Below are 22,021 nucleotides of genomic sequence, written 5' to 3' on the forward strand. Positions count from 1 at the left end.
TGCGCACCTAATTGTCAGCCAATCATATCACGCTACGGCTCTGTGTCTACATGTGACTCCTATCCGCATTAAAAAATGGTCCTATCACATGTTTCGACGTATTGACATGGCTATGCCCACGCCGCATGAGAACATCATGTGAAAGTGTCCAATCAGGGAGCCCAGCAGTGTGTAGCTGTGAATAATCACCCCACTCACACAAAAGTAAGCTTTTATTGATCATTGCTATCAGTGCTTGTTAGTGAAATGTTATACAAATAACTGCAATAACTTTTGGCACTTTAACCCTTTAATTCTTTTTCCTTTTTACCCACTTTCCACCTAATTCTCTTTTTCTTTGTCTTGTGATTTGTTCAGGTTGACTATTTTTTGTTTCACTATTTTTTCTTTTTTTTTTTACTATTTGATTTTTTGCTGTTTTACATTTTCTTCCCCAGTTGGACATTCCAATATGTGCAACCATGATAGCAGCAGGCGCGCTGACGATGTCACCTGGATCCCCAAACCGTCACCACCCAGGAAGAAAGCAACTGGTATGAAGACCACCGCAGACAGTTGGTGATACTTCAAGGTGAGAGAAGACTATCATAAAAAAGGCAGAGCACATACTATGCATATTATGCAAGAAAAAACGAAGACATGGCCGTTCTAATGTTCTGTATCAAGCTTGGGAACAGCAATCATGATAAATCACTTGGTGTGAGTCCACTGGGATGATGTGTATGATGCGTATCGGAAATCGTATGAGCACCACAAAACAAAAATGCATGGGGATCATGCATTATGTGCACGGAAATCAGCACCACTTCCAGCACCTAAATCCACCAGTTGGACATCACCAACAATTAATGAAGCATCAAATGCACCAGTGTCAACTGCACTTGTTACAGTTTAAGCAGCTGCCAATATCTCAGTCATGAGAGCCCTGTGAGATCTATGCCATGAATGGGTAGCTGTAGGCAGTGCCACAACTAAGGATTGGGAGAAGTTAATATCTCAACACCAGATTAACTGTCATCCTTACTTTATTTTGTCACAGTGGCTATTTTTTCTACCCTTTTCTGAAAATAAATAAATAATAAAAACAAAGAAAATACCAAAATGAATATATGTTCCTTTTAATTTTAATTCCCTTCGTATGTTTCATCTTTATGTGTTTCCCTCCCCCGTTCTATCCCGCTCTTTCCTTCCCCCAAATCGGCCCTTTCAAGGGCCACCCTTTAAGTTACAACAATAGATGAAATTGAACACAGACTGCAAAAATATCTCTCAATATTGATTGTAAATTATTTTATGCAGTTTGAGTGTCTAAAATCATCCAAAATGTTTGCTTGTGACCCCAGTTACAATGTTGACAGGGGGGGTGCATGTAGCTGTAGACATACCTACTCCAGTCATTACTCACCTTCGCCGCGCCTGCATATATTTGCATTTCATTGGCTGATGCTAGTGCCGCAGCTAGAAATAATGATATAAAAAAATCTTGTGTATTTTGGAAAACATGAGGGTCTGTCCCTCCGTAATCCCAAGGATTTCCTATACATGTGGCCAGGAGAGGACTCTCACTATTGGATCCCGACCTTGGGGGTTGATGAGTGAGGGAAGATCACCTGTGTGAAGGGTCCTTTGGGATTGCGGAGGGATTGCCTGAAGGTTGAGACCTTGTACCCTCCTTTTTCCATGAACCCCCTACCCTAAATTCTCTCCTATTACATGACCGTACACTGTCCCTTTTTCCTTTGACAAAACCTCTCTGCTCTGCTAAAACACGGCAAAAAACAACGGATGCACTATTTGATTTCCATCAATCTCCCATTAACACGGACTGGCAAGGTCTGGCACTGAATACAGAATGAACGCACCTGAGGACTGTCAGCACACTTAATCAGGGCCAATGGACCTCCGACTGGATGGCCATAGAGAAGTTCAAAGGGACTGTTTCCAAATCCCTCCTAAGGGACTTCTCTATAAGCAAAGAGAAGGCATGGAAGTAGAAGGACCCACTTTCTTTTAAGGGGTTCTTCTAAAGCACCTTTCATGCTCTTCATGGTACAATTAAACCTCTCTACCAGTCCATTTGTCTGTGGATGCTAGGCTGTAGAGAACTTTTAAGTGACACCACCGTTTTTCCACATGGCTTGAATGTAGTGGGACATAATATTGGATCGTCGGATAACACTTCCTTAGGAAACCCTACTCTGTTAAAAATACCAAGTAGAGCGTAAGCCACAGCCTGAGCCGTAACAGTCCTCATAGGTATTGCTTCAGGATACCTAGTAGCATGGTCTACTACAACCAGGATAAATCTGTTTCCTGAAGATATGGGAGGGTCAAGGGGACCAACAATGTCGATGCCCACCCTCTCAAAAGGAACACCCACCACGGGGAGAGGCACACGGGGTACCACATTCTTGGCTCCACTCTCGCCAGAGGTTTGGCAAGTGTGACAGCTCCTACAGAATGTGTCAACTTCTGAACCCACCTTAGGCAAGTAGAAGTATAAGGAGAGCCTTTCCTTGGTCTTTTTGAAACTCAAATGACCAGCCAAAGGTATCTCATGGGCGAACTGTAGGAACTGGAGTCTGTTTTCTAGGGGCGCTACAAGTCTTTTCCAGTCCCCAGGGATAGACACAGTCGGTTCAATGTAGAAGAGGCCATCTTGCCAGTGCAACCTATGCTTCCCTGGCTCTTGCCCATCGAGCTGAGAAGCTGCCTATAGGTGAAGACCTTCAAGATTAGGACATTCTCTTTGTCCTCTGCTGATGTCTGCCCTGTTAGGTCCACCTTCTGCCAGTAAATACTGCAGCTCAGGATGGTCAACTAGGGCCAGATCTCCAATTAAAGTTATGTCTTCTTTAAGATCTGCCTCTTCAGAGACTGCATCAACCACACAGGGTTGTACCTCACACTCAGCCTCAGCAGGTGGAGGAGTCACAGGTGTGACTTTGGTCAATCTTGGGGATGTCCTTGTTGGAAGCACAGATGTGCTATCTGCTTTCTTCTTGGAGGTCTTGGGTTTCCTCTTTGCCTCTTTCTTTCCAGAAATAGCAGTTAGTAAGTCCTGTGGACTGGGAGGGATAGTTTCCTCTACTAACTCCTCTGGAGAGCCTCTCAAGGTCCTCTCCCTTGCAGGCCTAGTGAGCTCCTGTTTCCTTTTACTGTGAGGTCTGGGGGTGCTAGACACAACTCCAAGAGTTTTCAGGTCATTACCCAACAGGACTCTCCCAGGCTCTTCACTCTGCACACTGACAGGTATTTTGACAGTCATATCATTACACTGGATGAGAGCTGGTAACTGGGGAAGCATTTGCGCAGGGCCTCCAGCTAACTTGGTTATCTTTATAATACTCTTTAGTATTATCTGGGATGGAATTATAGACATCTAAATTCTGTTGTTCCCACAAGCCCAGGGACACTAAAGAAACACTAGCTGAGACGCTCATGGGTTCATCAGCCAGTAGGTGAACGTTTCCACTTGCCATAGGTACTTCATCCTCTAGGGAGAAGGTTAAGGAGACATTGTGAACCCCTGAAGGTTTACCCTTACATCTGGATCCCCTTTCACATGGTCAGTTGACCCACAAACACAACATTTCCCAAATGTTTTGATGAATGGGGGCTTGTTGTGACCTCCATCTGGTTTGGGTCCAGATGGTATACTAGCCTGATTCGGTTCCCCTTGTGTTTTACCCTTATGTTGCTGTTAGGGGCCCTCTTTTGGATTGAAGGTATTAGAATTATCCTTATCTTTCTTTGGCTGCTTTCCCTCATCCCTCTTCTGAGTTGCCCCAAAATCATTGTGAGTAGCCAACACACAAGTCAGCAGCCTTATCTATGTTCTTTGGATCTATCTCCTTAAAATCAACCAAGTGCTCAGGAGAGCAGGCATCATAAAGTGACTCCAACATAAGATTTCTCATACCTTCACACTTGTTTACTCTGTAACCCTTAACCGAACCATCTATGTTTTTCAAACATTCACATACCCAGGTAGCCCAAGAGGTACCATCATGCTTTTTGAGGGTCCTAAACCTCTTAAGGTACTGGGAAGGAGTCTTCCCAAATCTAGCAATTAAAGCTAGCTTCATACACTCATAATCCATCCTATCCACCTCCTGCAACTCCATCACAACATCAGATGCAACAATGGGTAGCCTACAGAAGAGACAAGGAAGCAACTTATTCCCTGTAATGTCTTGAATCCCCTGGTTATATTCAAACATTGCCAACCAATCCAAAATATGAAGCTTAGCCTCATACAAACCCACAATTTCTTTAGGCATACAGAGTCTCTTAGGACAGGAATACCTAGACGACTCTGGGAGGGAAGCATTTTCCAAAGAAAACTTTTTCATTTCTTATGCATGATTCAACTCCATTTCTCTGAGCTTAAGCTCTTGATGCTTTTGTTCAGTTTGAGCATTTATATGTTTAAATTTCTATTCAAGCCTCATATTTTCTAGAGCAATGAATTCAGGACTGAGTGTAGGACCTGTAGGGGTCCCAGTGGACAAAGGTTGAAGTTGCTGAGCAGGTTGAGGAGCAGTAAGGCCTATATTGTGAGACACATCTGCCTCTACTAACTCATCCATAATAACAGATACATTATTATCCTCATCATTTTCCACATTTGCTGGAGGGTTAGGTATTTCAGACCCACTCTCCAGACTTTGTTTCTCTAACAACTTTTCAATTAATTCAGACTTTTTGCCTTTAACAGAGAGATTTCTATCTCTACACATATTTTTAAGATAATCAACAATGTAACAAAGAAGGGTCTCCTGACTGTAGCCTTCCATATCAGAAATGATTAAAATGGCTTTTTAGTGATGTTTAGCCTTGTGGTAAATTGATCCAAGGTAATAGCAGCACTCCAAGTGTAATCACTATACTTGATCCTCACCGCTGTACACCAGTGTTAGGCAGAATCATATGCAGTACCCTTTGGGAACACCACACACAATTAAGACTACAAGTGACAGTACAAATTCACCTTTGCTACAAGCCTGTACTACACAGTAAAGTGGTAGCGATGGCTGAGCAGCCAGACTTATCTCAAGAGTAAAGTGAGCAGTATCAGAAGTTACACAAAGGACAGCAGGCACTATGGTTCAAGCAAACACCGACTCAAGGTTTCTGAGTAAAATAATATACATTTATTTACACATCATTTGTAAAACAGATCACTAAAGTAAAGCAGCAGAAAATCACACTTTTAATATACTACACAACACCCAATGAATTCTGGACAAGTTAAGCTCCTAATGAAGTGTAAGCAAAATGGCGCTCCAGTAATTTAAAAAGGGAGGGAAAGACAGGTAATACAAGATTAAGCAGCACCAACAAGTAAGTAGGCAGGGCAATGTAGAAAAGGCTTGCTACAATGAGGATTCAATTCAATAGGCCTGGGCCAATGTCTAAGGTTTAGAGTCTTTGCAGAGGATCAAACAGTTCAGAGTAGTTGGCGGTTAAGTCTTTGCCAAGAGTTCGAAACAAAGTTGGTCTGAAGAAAAGTTACTTAAAAGTGTAGAGAAGGACCAGCCCTCGGATTGGCAAAATATTTCAAACACTTTCACTGCGGTCGGACGGAACAAACTACCGGGTTTGCACAGTACCTTTAGAGCAGAAGAATGCTGTAGCTGAGGCAGAAGTTCCTGGCAGATCCTGCAGGCTCATGGTTCCTAAAGTGGCTGTCGGACTGACACGAAGGAGGAAGACAGGAGAGTACTGCACTGCCCAGGGAAGAAACCAGCAGCAGAGCAAAGCGACAAATAAAAGGTGCGCTCCTTAAAACCCAAGCAGGGTCTGGTCCTCCTGGCTATCTGGTTCACTGTCGCTGTGCACAGCAAATTCGACCAAAAGAGGGAGGCCTGGCTTGGAGTTTGGCGAACTGGTTGGTTCCAACAGCTCAAGGGAAGAAGATTCCTTGCAGATCTTCTCTGTTGTCAAAGTTTGGAGATTTGGACCCACAGCAGGGCTTCAGTCGTGGTAATGGCCCTCTTCTTTCAGCTTCTCTTCAGTTCTCTCGATCCAGTTACGACTCTGCCTTCCAAGTCCCAGAGACCTGCTTTTATGCAGTTTTCCCCCATTTACACATCCTGGCTGTCAATCACACAGCAGGGTGGCTCTCCTGGCGGGACAGTCACCACAGCCAATCATACAGAGTGTGACATTGGTCTCCAAGGAGACATTGTGCAGGGAGTCTCAAACCCCTCCAAAGGAAGGCAAACAAAGGAACAAAATCTGGTTTGGCGCGCAGAGTAAAACACAAGAAAGACCTTTACAAAAAGAAATGTTGAATAAACCCAGCCGGAACTGAAAGAAAATAAAAGGGGTCCAGCGGATATAAGTTCGAGGCTACTAACTTAGCCTAAAACAGTACCAAGGCTATTTTCATAGACCGTAGTAGGGAAAGATATGGTAGATACCACTGCCATCAGCCAAATCTTAAAGAAAGGGGAACAAAATAACGTTCCATGAGAGACAGACTAAAGGGGATAACTACTAACCCTTTCCAGTACTCTATGTAAAATAGTTTGTACTGGGTCTGTGAATTTAAAAAGACTAAATAAAGTCAATGGCAACTTTACATGTTCTGGGAGACAGTAGTCAGTCCCAGAAAACGGAGTTCAGAGTGGGAAGTCTGAAAAAGACAACCCTGTGTCACTGCACTAGAGGTGCTGTGTGACACACAGTAAAAAGATGATGCCTATGGAGTAGGTGAGGCTCCAAAGTCTATTAACACAAAAATGTAACACACAGAGCAAAACAAATTTAAGAGAGGGACAAAAAGGCTCACACTCTTACCAGGTGAAAAAAATAAATCCTAGAAATCCAGCAAAGCTGCTGAGGGACTCATTAGGTAAGGGAAATTAGCCATTCTGGAGAACTCTCCCTAACACCATAAAACTGTAGTATTGGAGATTGCCTTCTCACATCTTACAGTAGGTCATTTGGGGCAGACAAAAACTTGAGCCCACATAAATAATACATTATTTTGGCCTGGAATTCACTCAGACTGAAAAACCTATGTACAATCCTGCGATATGTGCCAGAGAAGTAGAACACACATGCCACCATCCGCACCATTGAATCCACTTCCCATTATTGAAATTCACTTTTCTAGAATAGGAATGGATATCTTGAAACCTCTAAATTAGGAAACATATTGGTACTAGTGATTGTGAACAATGCCACACGATACCCTGAGGCTAACAGTTAGTGAGTGAAGATGGGAAAAACTGGTATGAAATGATTTCTTGGGGCCTCTCTGCCATCAGAAACACTTGTCAAATCTCCACTGGGTTTTCCCCTTTCAAAATACTGTAGGGCAGAGAACAGAGCAATGTTTTCGACATGCTCAGCGAGACCTGGGTGAAGAGAGACAAGGCCCCAATACCACTTTAACAAACTGCCCACAAGATCAGACAAAATATGGCAACCGGCAGAGGCCTGGTAAAGACTCATGTAGAGAAGGCCCAGACCCAACAGAAACACACCTATGATAGAAGGTATCCATTATTACGTTTTCTTTTGGACAAAAGGTATTAGTACTCTTACCAATATCCGACAACAAGTTGATTTCCAAGTCGCATGGACCTTACACTGTGATGGAAGAAAGAGGCCTGTGCAATTATAGAATATCTCAGCCTGACCGTCGTTTAAAAATCTCAAATCTACCATGTCAACTTATTAACAGAGTCGAGGGAAAACCCTTCGGAATCTAATGCCACAATCCTTTCCTGCTTAATACAAGGTGAAGATGACAATCAGTCCTAAATCTCACCAGAACTCATGAATAACCAAAAAGAAGATCTCAGTGATCTCATAAATCAATTCCCTGATGTATTCTGTAATAGACCAGGATGAGTTAGGTATACCTTTCTTCATATTCATACCAACAAAGGCAAGTTGGTGAATTTAAAATCATACCGCCTGCCAGAAGCGAGATGATGCTCCAAGCCGACATCATTGGGCTCTCCTCTAGTCCATGGTCCACTCCCATAGTATTGGTGGCTAAGCCGGATCACAGCTGGATGTTCTGCCGAGAACCAGTACACCATCGAAGACAATCTACCGTATTTCCAAGGACGATTAAATGTCCAAGACCAAGAACTGCAAAAGCAAATCATCATAAATTACCACGATTCATTAGTTGAAGGACACCCAGGAATAGACAAAACTCAGGCTTAGGTAAAACAAAACTACTGGTGGCCAACCTGGCGAAAGGACATCGCCCAATTTGTTGAAACCTGTGGTGTCTGTGCACAACACAGGTCTCAGAAACAGAACCCCGCTGGTTTACTGGATCCCCTAACAGTACCACCAGCATTGAAAGTAAACTACCTTTCGACTTTTGATGCCTTCCCTATGCCTTGCATAGATGACGTGATGGACAAACTCAGGAATGTGGTATACCTGTCAACTTTGGATCTTACGAAGGGCTATTGGCAGGTCCCCTTATGCAGACCTGACAAAGAGAAAACCGCCTTTCCCTCACCCAAGGGATTGTTCCACTTTAAAGTTTTGCCATTTTGTCTGCATGGTGCTTCGGCAACATTTCTAAAGGACCACATTTTAAGACCCTATTCAGATTTCTGCAGAGCATACATTGATCATATAGTCATCTATAGTCAGACCTGGAATGATCATCTATATTATTTGTATACCATTATGAGGGCCTTGAGGCAAGCTGGGCTAACAGCAAATCCCCAGAAATGTACAGCCTGGTGTAACATATTTAGGATTCATTGTAGGGAACAGTTGTGTCCAACCTCATGAGGAAAAATGATAAGCAGTCCTTGAAACACCTACCCCAAAAACAGAAAAAAAGATCTACAAGCAGTTTAAGGACTGATAGGATACTATCGAAGGATTATTCCCAACTTCTCGGAAAAAAAACAGCCAGACTAACAGATACATAATAAATGCTGAGCCACAAAAGATAAAGTGGGAAGAGGATGATGATACCTGTTATAGCCCCTTAAAACAAACACTATTGGCCTCATCACGAGTTGGGTGGTAGCCCTTAAATGCATCGGTAGCGCTATTACCGCTGAATTTAAGGGACCACCCAAACATGGGTCTGGGGGGTTTACCCCCAGCTAAGAGCTGGGGGTAAACGTGCCAGAAAAATTCCCATTGGGTCCAGTACCGGTTGGCAGAAACGCTATTAGCGTGTGCGGTAACCCAGCGGTAATACCGCTGGGATGTCGCCCAACTCGTGATGAGGCCTATGTCAGAGCCCAATTCTAAAGGCAGCAGATTTCTCAAAGGAACATATCCTTCAGATGAATGCCTCTTTGACAGACCCAGGTGCGTCTTGTCCCAAAACTTTGACGGATTGAACATCCTATCCTTTTTACCAGCATGAAATGATTTCCTGGGGAGAAGAATTGTTATGTATTAGAATTAGAGGCCTTAGTTATCTAATGTGCTATTCTGCATTTAAAATATTATCTGTAAATCGTGTGTGTGCATCAGGAGTGCTGTTCAGTTAAGGGACGCTGTCAGACGTTTTTTTGTGGACAAGAAGCCTGTATCCTGATTTCCATTCATCACATGCTGTGGATTGTTTGGACTAACTGTCCTGTTTCAATGCAATCAGTGAAGTCCCGTCCCTAAGTTCCCAGCACCACTACAAACAAATGAGCACACACGCAACACACGGGCACATCCTCTGGGTGCATAAGGAGAGCTGTTTGGCTGAGGGACGCTGTTGGATGTTTTTTTCATGGTCAAGAAGCCTTTATCCTGATTTCCATTCATCGCACGCTGTGGATTGTTTGAACTAACTGTCTTGTTTCATTGCGAAGTCCCGACCCTAAGTTCCCAGCACCACTGCAAACACACATGCCTGCGCACAACTTGTGCGCTCATCCTGTGAGTGCATCAGAGTGCTGCTCAGCTGACCAGCCGACAGCCTCCTGCTTCCCCTTGTCATTGAAGCTTATCGGCCATCGTTTGTACGGTAAACTACTGTTTTGTTATTCAGTTATCAGCAATGGAGATTTTTAGACTGAAAATGGGCATGCTGTCAAAGTTACTCACCTCAGATTTACCAATTTGCTCTGATGAGCATACCAACAACTATGCCCCTCCCCCCCCTTGCCGGTCGGGTGGGACTTGGAGGCTTTACTTATGGAAACAAGAAATTAACACATTCTAAATCCTTAGTCACTGACATACGATCTTACTATGCTCCCGTGACCTTGCATTAGCAACCTCATTGTAAAGAAGACTTTGTCCCACCGAATGTTCAGAGTCAGGATTGTGACTGCTCCAATGTTGTTGCCGCGTCTATTTCAGATTGTGCAACGATCCGACCTTGTGGTCATGGACGGCATAACAGCTGAGAGAGTAGTTAATGGCGAGCCTTATGTGCAATCTAATACACCCACTCACCACCGGGTCCATGTACATTAAGGGAATGACTCAAATGCGCCCATGCTGTACTCACAAATTTTACAAAGCACCATTTGTAAAAATAACAGAGGCACAGCCGAGGAGCACTGATCAAAATGATGATGTTAACATGATTAATATGATGAGAGACTCTAAGTCGCCCGAGCTGGCGCCGCCTGTAAACCTACCTATGAAGAACTGAACCATCATGACTCTGCACCCCTGTTTGGAAATGATATGTTGAGTAATATTCTTCCATTAAGAGAAGGGACATGGTAGATGACCATTATGATATCTTTGATTAGATCCCTATTATGGTGGAGGGAATCACCCAAGAGACTCAACCTTGGGAACTTCTGAGGGCAAATAGCCTAAATCTTTCACATTCATCAATTTTGTATCCTGACTCCCCTGGTTCCTCTCTAAATATGTCTCATGTAACCAGGCTGTCGTTTGTGAAACCCACTCTACGACCATCCTTTGGTTTGCTACAACCACAACCTGGAAACAATGGCCTCATATTAAATGCCTTGAATACCAGTATATATACACTGATCATGCTATAGGAGTCATTACTGAAAAAAAAACGAAAATCATCAGGTCTTACTAACAAATATTGATAACAAGCTTGAATCATTAGCCATTGCTTGTAACCATCTGCATTTTGAGGAGAAATTAGCCTCATTAATTACATCTGTGACAGATCTGAACTCCCACAGCCTGTAACCTCAGTTGAGCTTGGCTTTTGGACCAGCTCAACTACATATACCATCTCAGAAGGAGATCATTGGAATGGGCGATACCTCTGTGCCTGTATGTATTAACACTGATACTGTTATTGACTGCAATACTTCAGAAGTAATGTCAATCGTGAATGTTTCTAAAACACAAGAGCTGGATGTGAAACAAGAGGTTGACCCTATGGTCAATCTTTTCGAGGTATTCCAACCCCCCCGTAGAAAAGAAAAAGAGTAAAGCATGTTTTATTAATGCGATTAAAATATCCAATAAGAGTAAACAAAAGAAAAAAATCAAAAAAACAACATCTGAATGGGAAAATACCCAAAAGTCACACTAAAACATTTACCACGCCATCTAAAGCAAGAGAGATGGAAAATAGGCCTAGTAAGACAACTAAAAAAGTTCTTTGTGAATCAGGTCAGGAATTACCTTCAAGTAATGTTACTGATAAATCTGATTTATCCCCTGCCTTGATTGATTGTTTAGATTATTCAACGTATTCCTTATCCATTCTACCTGATAATGGGGAGAGTTAATGTCTGGTGTATTGAGTAATGATGCTGGCAATGGTGGGCGAGTAGTGGACAGGCAGGAGGACATGGGAGGTTTTATAACTATGGAACAAAAAAGAATGATACCTCTGAGTAGTACTAACTGGAGCCTAGCAGCCCTGCTTATATTAAAACATGAGATAGCCACAGACCTAGATAAAGTTATATAATCACGTCTTAAAACAAGCACATGTGCTGAATCTCTTTCTACAGCAAAGATGCTGAAATCTGTGGATGAGATCTTAAAGCGAAAACCAAAGTCCCCTATTGCAGGAAAAAAGCATGAAATAGAAGATCAAGAATATATTAGATTGCAAATGAAAGACAGAAAAAGAGGGGATCCTTAACCTAACAGAACCACCATTTTGACTGTTTTTAAGCAAATAAAGATGTTGAAAAGGTGAAATCTAAAGACATCAAATCCATTCAATTCATAGAAACATGAAAATTAGATACTGTAAATGTAAGAGTGCCCTCACAAACTGTTAGGGAATGTATTTGGAATGAACGATCCGTGTTAGCGACTAAGGGCATTAGATTATCAATATCAAATACAATCCAGTCATCTAAAGTCCTGGAAAATACCTAATTTGCGGAGGTAAAAAAAAGTGTACCTTACAGAATAGTGAGTTTTGAAGGAGAGGACTCAAATAACATGCTCAGAAAGAATCAGGTGAGTAACTGGGATCATGAGCCTCATCAAGTTATAAAGCCTCAACTAAGAGCATCCAAGACAACAGACAAGTATCTTGGGCATGGCTTCGGCACATGTTGAGAGACAAAAAAGGAGAACTGTGTCATTAGAGCCAGGTAAATCATGGCTCGCCCTCTTATTTGATAGCTGTTTGGAACACTAGAGGGTTTGCCCATCTTTTGGACGTTAATGACTCACATCACCTGTCACTGTACAACATAATAATATTGCATGAAACTTGGCTATGTGATTATCCAATCTGGCCTAACTACGAGATTGCATGGATACCTGCAATTGAGTGAGCTAGAGGGCGACCCATGGTCGGGTTACTGATTGCCGCTAAAAAAGAGCTAAAAGCTAATCTTATCCCGTGTACCTCTACCCATCGTTGCCTACAACTGGCAAAATGTCACCTATGTGACTCAGGAAATGAGATAGTCAACTGTTTAGCAATATTGAACATATATTGTAATCCTGTATTGTTGGATGATGATTTATTCTTTGGGAATATAATCCATCTACTGGATTTGATCGCAAACGATCCAGAGTGCTACACAGTCCTCATTTCCGGCGATTTAAACATATTATGTTTTGTGCAAAAGGGCGATACAGTAGAGTCCAAAACTAAACGGTGGGTAAATATGATGAAATATTGCAACCTATCCATGTTGAATGCTAGCTTCAAAGCTGACGATCCTCCAAGACCAACATGGCAAAGGGGTATCTCAAATGCAATATTGGATTATGTGTTCATTTCTGAATCAGCATTGTCTTGTGTGCGAAACTTTAAAGTTACTTGTACTCGCTTCAGTGACCATAATATATTGTAAATAGACCTAGCAAGAGTTTCTGTTTCCCCACGACAGTACTACAGAAAACCAGGTTTCCCGCACTCAGGGACAAAATAGAATCAGATGGCCTCCTGCTCTGCTAAATTCCTTACTAGGAAAGCATATTAACGATGAAAACAAAACAGAGATAGAAGATCTCCCGACTATACCCATCAATTGATGCTATTCTCTGCAAGTTGAAGTAAAGGGATGCACATTCAACATAACCACAAACATACATACAATCAAACCATAGAAAAGGCAAGAAAAAAGTTGCAAAACGATCTTAGACAATTAAAATTAAAGTCATGCAAAGATGCTAGAAAAATAGCTGTACACTTACGTACGAAGTATAGGAACTTTGTCCCACAATATAAATCCAAGAAGACCCATGCTAATAATGAATGTATGTTAGCAGCTACAATGACAAAATCCAATAGCTCAATTTGGAGATTGTTGAATGACGCTCCATATAATAGTAAGACTTTGATGCTGAATTCAGTATCTGAAGAGGAATGCACATCACCTTATATGTCAACCTGTCACTTCGTCCTTGAAGGATGAACAGAGTCGCCCAAAATATGATCATCTGGACATAAAAATGCTCATTCAAAAACTGATCACATCGAGTGCTCCTGGCCTAGATGGGCTTTCTAATGCAGCATTAGAGAACAATCCAGATGAATGGCACAATTTTCTATACATCGTGTTTAATAGGATCAAAACAACGGGCAGGATTCAATATTCATCGAAACGTTTGATTATGGTACCTGTATACAAGAAAGGCGACAGAAAGTTACCTGTGAACTACCGGCCACTGGCACTTATGGGCATCCCTGGAAAGCTTTATGAAAAAATCATCTTAAAAGACTTAAATAAGTGGCTTGTGTCTGCTAAGCTAAGTGATTCACACCAATCTGGTTTTGGTCCCGGCCTTGGTGCATCATTAAATCTCATAATCTTAGCTGCCCTGAAAAAATACTCTCAAACTGCCAATAATCCTGTTTATATAGCGTTTACAGACTTTAGCGTTGCATTTGATTCGATATCCCATCAAAAACTGTGGGAAAAGATGTCAGAAGCAGTGTGTTCGAGCTACATCTTACACAATTTACAACAGTATTACTCAGATACGTCAGTCCAGATCAAACTGACACAAGAAGGACTCCTACTACAGCCAATTCCAACAAATTGTGGTCTAAATCAAGGATGCATATTTGCTGCCACGCTTTTTAATTTGTACATCAACGATATGAATGCCATGTTCCAAAACTGCCATACTTTTCCCCCTAAATTGGGTAAACATCTGCTTACTTATCTGTTGTATGCAGATGATCGTGTTATGATTGCTCGCACTCCATAAGGCAACTCTAGCATTTAACCAAATATGCAGGAGAGTACATGTTAGCAATTAATGTAAGAAAGTTGAATATCTTGAAATGGCACTGTAAGAACTTAAAATCAAGTCATGCTTTCAATTGGACAATTAGTGGATGGAGAATGGAGATAACTCATCAGTATATGTACCTAAGCCAAATAATTACCGACAAAAAAAATAAAATCCTGTATCCCAATGACTTAAGGCATAAAATACAAGCCTTGGCCTCACCAGCGAAACTGTTACAAGCTAAATATGGGAAATAATCTTACATACCAGTGATTACATTTCTGAAAGGTAAAGTAGTACCTGTGGTAATTTAAGGAGCACAGACTAAGCTCCCGGAGTCCCAGCCTGATTGGAATCTACTGGAGGGTTGTTTTTGGAAAGCCGTATTGCCAATTCTGTGATCTTTCCCAATACAGGTGGTGAGATTTGAATTAGGACTCCTATCATGACGGGCAATAGTAAATTGGAACGCCCTGATGCGATATGCAAAATGCAAAGCTAATGAGCGTTACCAGACATCACTGCTGACCGCGATTGATTCCAGGTTGGAAGATAAGTAGTCTTTTGCTACCTGGCACAATACTTGCCGCAAGATAATGAAATCAGCCAATATAAACTTAGAACAGTTAATATGTAATCCAGTGAAAGCAAAAGTGAAATGGTGGGATTATGACTGAATTAAAACCAGAGAGGAGTGCATGAAGTACAAAGTATTTAACACTAGAACCTTTGCTAATAAAAATGTAATATTTTCCCTCAGTATTTGATGAAGTTTCCGGACCAGTTCTTCAGAGCAGGCACAATGACACTTAGATTTGGCCAACTAGGTCTTTGATTGCCTTGCAACCCTGTACTCCTATTGATGCTTTCTGTAGATTGTGCAATGAAACAGCACATAGAGAAACATTCAAACATCTAGTAGTTGAATGTGAAAGTTTGAAGGATCTAACACTGAGTATTTCCATAAACATCGTTGTGATGTTTTATACTAACTCAGAATGATATATGGTCAATAATATTTAGTGCACAGAAGTTATCCTTGAACATGGCCACAATAAGGTACTTAAGGAAATTGGAATGACACCCTGTATATAAAGTGAAGCAAAATGTTATTTGTTTTATTTTGTCGCAATCCTTATGAAGTAAAATCCTCTATCAATTTTTGTTTCCCAATGACCCAATCATTATTGAAGACATTACAACAACAGTGTACCACACATTAACGTTGTACCAAACATAGTACATAGAATGTGCTGTTTATAACGGTCAGAAAATGCACATGTGTGTGTAAAATTGTATGCTATTAAACCTTTTCAACTATCCTGCTTAACAAACTTTACTGTTTTTTTCAAAGAAAACTAACCAGAGATTCCAGCTTTACAACTTTATACCACTAAGTAACCGTACCAACTGTAGACAAATACATATTCCATAAGCACTGTCTTCAATTGTTCTAAAAACCATATACTTTCTACTCCCCCTACAGTACCTACAATTACTATACACATATTACTATAATGGTTGTGGCCACAGGCCACATTTCTGAGGGCATGGCCTACATCCATGCCCCCAAAGATCTGGCCACTGGCCACAACCACCAAAATATAATTAAATCATATAACAAGTGTGCATAATACATCTGCAAATAACAAAACTCACCCGAACCCCCAGTCATTCAATGGGTTTCCACGTACACTGAAACTGACTGTGGACTCAGAAGCACCTACAGATCCTATTTTCACCTATAGAAACAGCTCCATATGATCTTCAATCCATTCCCTACCCTTTATATGCCCTCATTCAGCCATCAACTAACCTCAAATGTGTTTTCCAAGCTGTTCTTTCATGTTCCTGTCCGTCGACTAGCGCTGTGTCCACGGAGCGCGCGGCACCTGTGACTGCCTTTTTCACTTAAAAAGAAAGCTCCATATCATCTTTTTTTCACTCCCCCACCCTTTCCAGTCCCCCTTCCAGCCATCAAATAAATCAAAAAGGGTTACCATACTTTTTTCCCAACGCACTGTTCGTGGAGACAGGCAGCTGCCACGGCTCCAACATGGTGACTGTTTAAATAAATATGACGTATCTCATGCTTTTCACCATCCTATCAGTGGGTGCATTTGATGTCTGCGAACATCACAACCCGCCCTGGACCAATCAGAGACCTATCTGCAGACCAGAATGGGAAGTGAGTGCACGGACGGAACCCAGATATCACACATTTATTTTTAGCTACTTTTGGCTGTTTAAAAAAAATGCTGGACAGATGTACACCAAATTTACAAAAGCACGCTTTCATGACCAATCTGCTGCTCATGCCACAAATTTGGTGAAAATATGTCCAGCGGTTTGGGCTGTGGGTGAGAGAAACCTTCTTTTTCCATTGTGTCTATAAGTAAAACCACACATTTTGGGACCCCCCAGTATAACTTTGCCCCCCTGTACGAAACCTCACCAAACTTTGCTGAATCCATCCGGGGGCCAGGGGCAAAGTTTTGTGAGGGTTTGTCCGGGGTGTGGCAAAGTTATGAGCTGCCCAAAATCTGCTGCTCCTATGGGTTGAGCAACTTAACCATAACTAAAGGGCCACTACTGCAGGCCGTGTTATATATTACACGGTCTCTGATAGTGCACCTGTAGTTTTGGTTAAGTTGGGTTCCCCAACGAAAGAACAGTTTGTGTGTATTACTTTGACACCATTTGACAAAGCTGCACAGCTTTGCAAAAAAAAAAGACCAAGCTCTGAATTTGTTTGCATAGTTTGCTGTTTGGTCAATGGTGAAACAACATGCAGGAAGGGTGCCAAAATCTGGAGAGACTTGAATAGGTAAAATGTTTTGTTATAGTGGCTACAGCCCGAACTGCTGGACAGATTTTCACCATATTTACTCAAGAATCGGTGCCTGGTCCCCAAAGTGTGCTTTTGTAAATTTGGTGTTAAAACATTGATCAGATTTTATAAAAATGCACGAGGAATAGGTGAAGAAAAATGTGTGATATGTTGTTCCTGTCCATGGACTCACGTCTGCGGATGCCCCTGTGCCAATGAGAGAGCAATGCAATGTCAGTGGACATCACACGAAGACAGCAGTTGATCAACCAACGAACACGAGGTGCGTGGAAATATGTTTAAGTGGCCACCATGTTGGGTACACACACATACACAAACATACTTTTCTTTTCTTACTATTCCAGTTGCCACCAAAGTGGCCTAAACGTGCCTATTTAGGGTGTCTTGTGGTATAGCATCCGTGGGCTTAAATGCAAAGTACTGTAGCACCCTCTGATCTCCCACTGAGCATCACTATCCATATGTACGCCATTTACTAGTATTCCCATGCTGAATCATCCTAAGGACTCTCACAATGCTCTGATGACACACTTACATAATGTACTGGTTCCTGCATTCCCCTGACTAACCAACTCCTAGGATTTCCTACCAACTTAAACTACACAACTAAACCTACCAAGCAGTTCTGGACACTGCTCATTTACAGTAACTGAGCCATGAATGAGCTCTCTTCTTTAGCCATGTCACACTCTCCCAGATCATCACCTAACTAGACTGAATGCATTGTGGTTTATCAGATGTTGGGCTCTTCCATATGGAGCACCACCAAATCCATAGAAAACTGTTTGGCAGTCAGGAATCTGGTACCTCAGACCTGCACCTATCAACGACACAGGTTTCACATCTCCCTCTCCCTCTGTGCCACTAATTAACCACACCTCCTCCTTTCTCACAAAGCCACAAACACAAGGCTGCCAATTGTGGCAGAAGAGCACTATAAAAGACAACTTACATTACATTAGAATATTTCCTGCATGCATGTGGTGAATGTGGCAACTGCATTAATGCATGTATACATAGATGCATTAATGCAGTATTGGTCTCCATGTACATATCTGGTATCATGAAGGGAGGATAGCTCTGTGGCAATGCGTGGGTCTTGGAAGCAGGACCACGCTGAGCAAAACAGATTTGAATCCCAGATGCTCACTTGAAACTGATTTTGGGATTAAGTGTGTTATTTGCATGATCCAAATGTACAAGGCCTAGTAGGATCGTTCCTCTCCCCTTGCATTGTTGCTCCTTGAGACGTGTATAGGCGCATACTAAATGACCAATATAATAAATATATAACATCATGCACACCTGGTTGATCTCTCACTCTTACATTATTTTGCAGCCAGAAACACACTGCAGGGGCACATGTACCACAATAACTGATCTGTGCAAAATGTCCAAAATGATACATAAAAAGAAGAAAAACAATGTCCAGTTCGTTTAACAAAAACTACAATAAAAGTAGGGAACAATAGAAAAATGTTCCCAAGAATAAACCTAAACCATAACAGGTTTACAAAGGCTGTGAAAAGCTAGGAAAAACCAACAAATCTTCACACTTCTTCAGAAAAGGTTTCGTATCTTAATAGGCCATTTCCAAACAGCTAATCTAATGAAGATAAATTACATATTAATCAGCAGTAAAATATTAAGATACGTTCTAAGGAGCTCTTTACAAGATCCCTTCCCAGGCATCTAATTTAATGAAAACACAGAACATATACTCGTCTACAAAAGCTTCAGTTCCTTGCCAAGACAAATCCTAGATCACTTTATTAGATAAGGCTCTGAAGAAGACTGCCGGTTAGCCACTAATTATGCTATCAGTGCAAAAACGTACAATGCAGGAATCTCTGTTTGCTTATAATATCAGTATTTGAGGTAAGGCTCGGATGTATCCCATAGAATTGAGTTTCTCAGAGCATCATATCATAATTGTATATAAATTGTCAGAATGAGAGGAAACTTGCAATTACTATAATGTATTCACTGTTGTGAAATAAAAAGGTTTATTCTACCCACGCTTGTAAGAACATTGATAAAAAAATATATACGTTTTTTTAGAAAAAGACATAGGGCCTCATTACGACTTTGGAGGCAGCAATGCCCTTAATAAGGGCATGGCTGCCTCCAAAACCGTGTCCGGGTTCCCTGAATGGGGAAATACCGGGCCATTCCGAGTATGGAGGGCCGGGTATTTCCTCCTTCAGGGAACCCAGGCCCGGTCCTTCCCCATTTCCATTCGAGCCCTAATAGGGCTCAATGGGAATGGGTGCAGCAGCTAATAACGGGCTGATTACGACCAGCCCGTTGTTAGCTCCCTGGTCCCCTCGCGGGACCCGCTATGGACATCTGGTAAAACCAGACGTCCAGAGCTGGTCCCGCGAGGGAACCTCGTAATATTGCGGAATGGGTTTTAAGGCACCGGCACCATTAGCGGTGCCGTTAAACCAATTCCGCAATAGTTGTTATGAGGCACAGTCTAAATACATTATACGGTTCGGAATTTACATTTGACTCCAATATTACTCTAATGGACCAGCTAGCTCAACGAATCCATAAGATGGTTTCCATCTACTGCAAGTGTTGTGCATGGCTTTCCATGCCCACCAGTTTCCTTCCAACCTTCCATTCTTTTGTGACTTCACATTTGTTCTAGTACCCCTTTTCGTGCAGAGCACATTCATTGCTCACATTGTGTCTCCAATATTATTGTCTGTCATGTAAAGAAATCCAAGTTGTTGTTAGGCTGAATCATATGCAGTAACTTTTGGGAACACCACACACATTTAAGACTACAAGTGACAGCACAAATTCACCTTTGGTAAAAGCCTGTACTACACAGTAAAGTGGTAGCGATGGCTGAGCAGCCAGAATTATCTCAAGAGTAAAGTGGGCAGTATCAGAAGTTACACAAAGGACAGCAATTACTATGGTTCAAGCAAACACTGACTCAAGGTTTCTGAGTAAAATAATATACATTTATTTACACATTATTTGTAAAAACAGATCACTAAAGTAAAGCAGCAGAAAATCACAATCTTAATATACTACACAACACCCAATGAATTCCGGACAAGTTAAACTAAAAAATGAAGTGTGAGCAAAATGGCACTCCAGCAATTTAAAAGTGAGGGAAAGACAAGGTTATTCACAATTAAGCAGCACCAACAAGTAGGCAGGGCAATCTAGAAAAGGCTCACTACAATGAGGATTCAAAGCAATAGGCCTGGGCCAATGACTATGGTTCAGAGTCTTTGTAGAGGATCACACAGTTCAGAGTAGTTACCGGTTAAGTCTTTGCCAAGAGTTTGAAACGAAGTTGGTCGGAAGAAAAGTTACTTAAAAGAGTAGAGAAGGACAAGCCCTCTGATTGGTGAAAGATTTAAAACACATTCACTGTGGTCGGGCGGAACGAACGACCGGGTTTGAACATTACCTTAATGGAAGAAGAATGCTGTAGCTAAGGCAGAAGTTCCTGGCAGATCCTGCAGGGACACAGTTCCTGAAGCGACTGTCAGACTGACACAGAGGAAGACTGGAGGTCCTGCACTGCCCAGGGAAGAAACCAGCAGCAGAGCAAAGCGACAAATAAAAGGTGTGCTCCTTAAAACCCAAGCACAGTCCTGTCCTCCTGGCTAACCGGTTCACTGTAGCTGTGCACAGCAAATTCGACTAGAAGAGGGAGGCCTGGCTTGGAGTTTGGCAAACTGGTTGGTCCCACCAGCTCAAGAGAAGAAGGTTCCTTGCAGATTTTCTCTGTCGTTGAAGTTTGGAGATTCTGACCCGCAGCAGGGCTTCACCAGGAGGTTCAGTCGTGGTAGAGGTCCTTTTCTTTCAGCTTCTCTTCGGTTGTCTCGATCCAGTGGCGACTCTGCCTTCCAGTCCCAGAGACCTGCTTTTTATGCAGTTTTTCCCCCATTCTCCCAGCCTAGCTGTCAATCACACAGCAGGGTGGCTGTCCTGGCGGGACAGTCACCTAGCCAAACAAACAGGAGTGTGACTTGGGTCTCCAAGGAGACTCTGTGCATGGGGCCTAAAACCCCTCCCTCACATTCAGCCCACCCAGACTCTCAGGCGCCTAAGGAGGGCTTCTGTGCAGAAGGCCGCCAAAGGACGGCGAACAAAGAAACCAAACCTGGTTTGACATGCAGAGTAAAACATGAGAAAGACCTTTACAAAAAGAAATGGCGAATAAACCCAGCCAGAACCAAATAAAAGTAAATGGGGTCCAGCAGATTTAAGTTTGAGGCTACTAATTTAACCTAAAACAGTACAAAGGCTATTTTCATAGATTGTGGTTGGGAAACAATGGTAGATACCACTGCCACCAGCCAAAACTTATAGAAAAGGGAACGAAATAATATTCCATGAGAGACAGACAAAAAGGGATTACTATTAACGCTTTCCAGTACTCTATGTAAGATAGTTTGTACTGTGTCTGTGAATTTAAAAAGACTAATAAAGTCAAAGGCAAGTTTACATGCTCTGGGGGACAGTAGCCAGCTTCAGAAAATTGAATTTTAGAGTGGGAAGTCTGAAAAAGACAACTCTCTGTCACTGCAC

The sequence above is a fragment of the Ambystoma mexicanum genome, chromosome 7p (genome assembly GCF_040938575.1).
Source record: "Ambystoma mexicanum isolate Mex_15411 chromosome 7p, UKY_AmexF1_1, whole genome shotgun sequence".
Taxonomy (NCBI): domain Eukaryota; kingdom Metazoa; phylum Chordata; class Amphibia; order Caudata; family Ambystomatidae; genus Ambystoma; species Ambystoma mexicanum.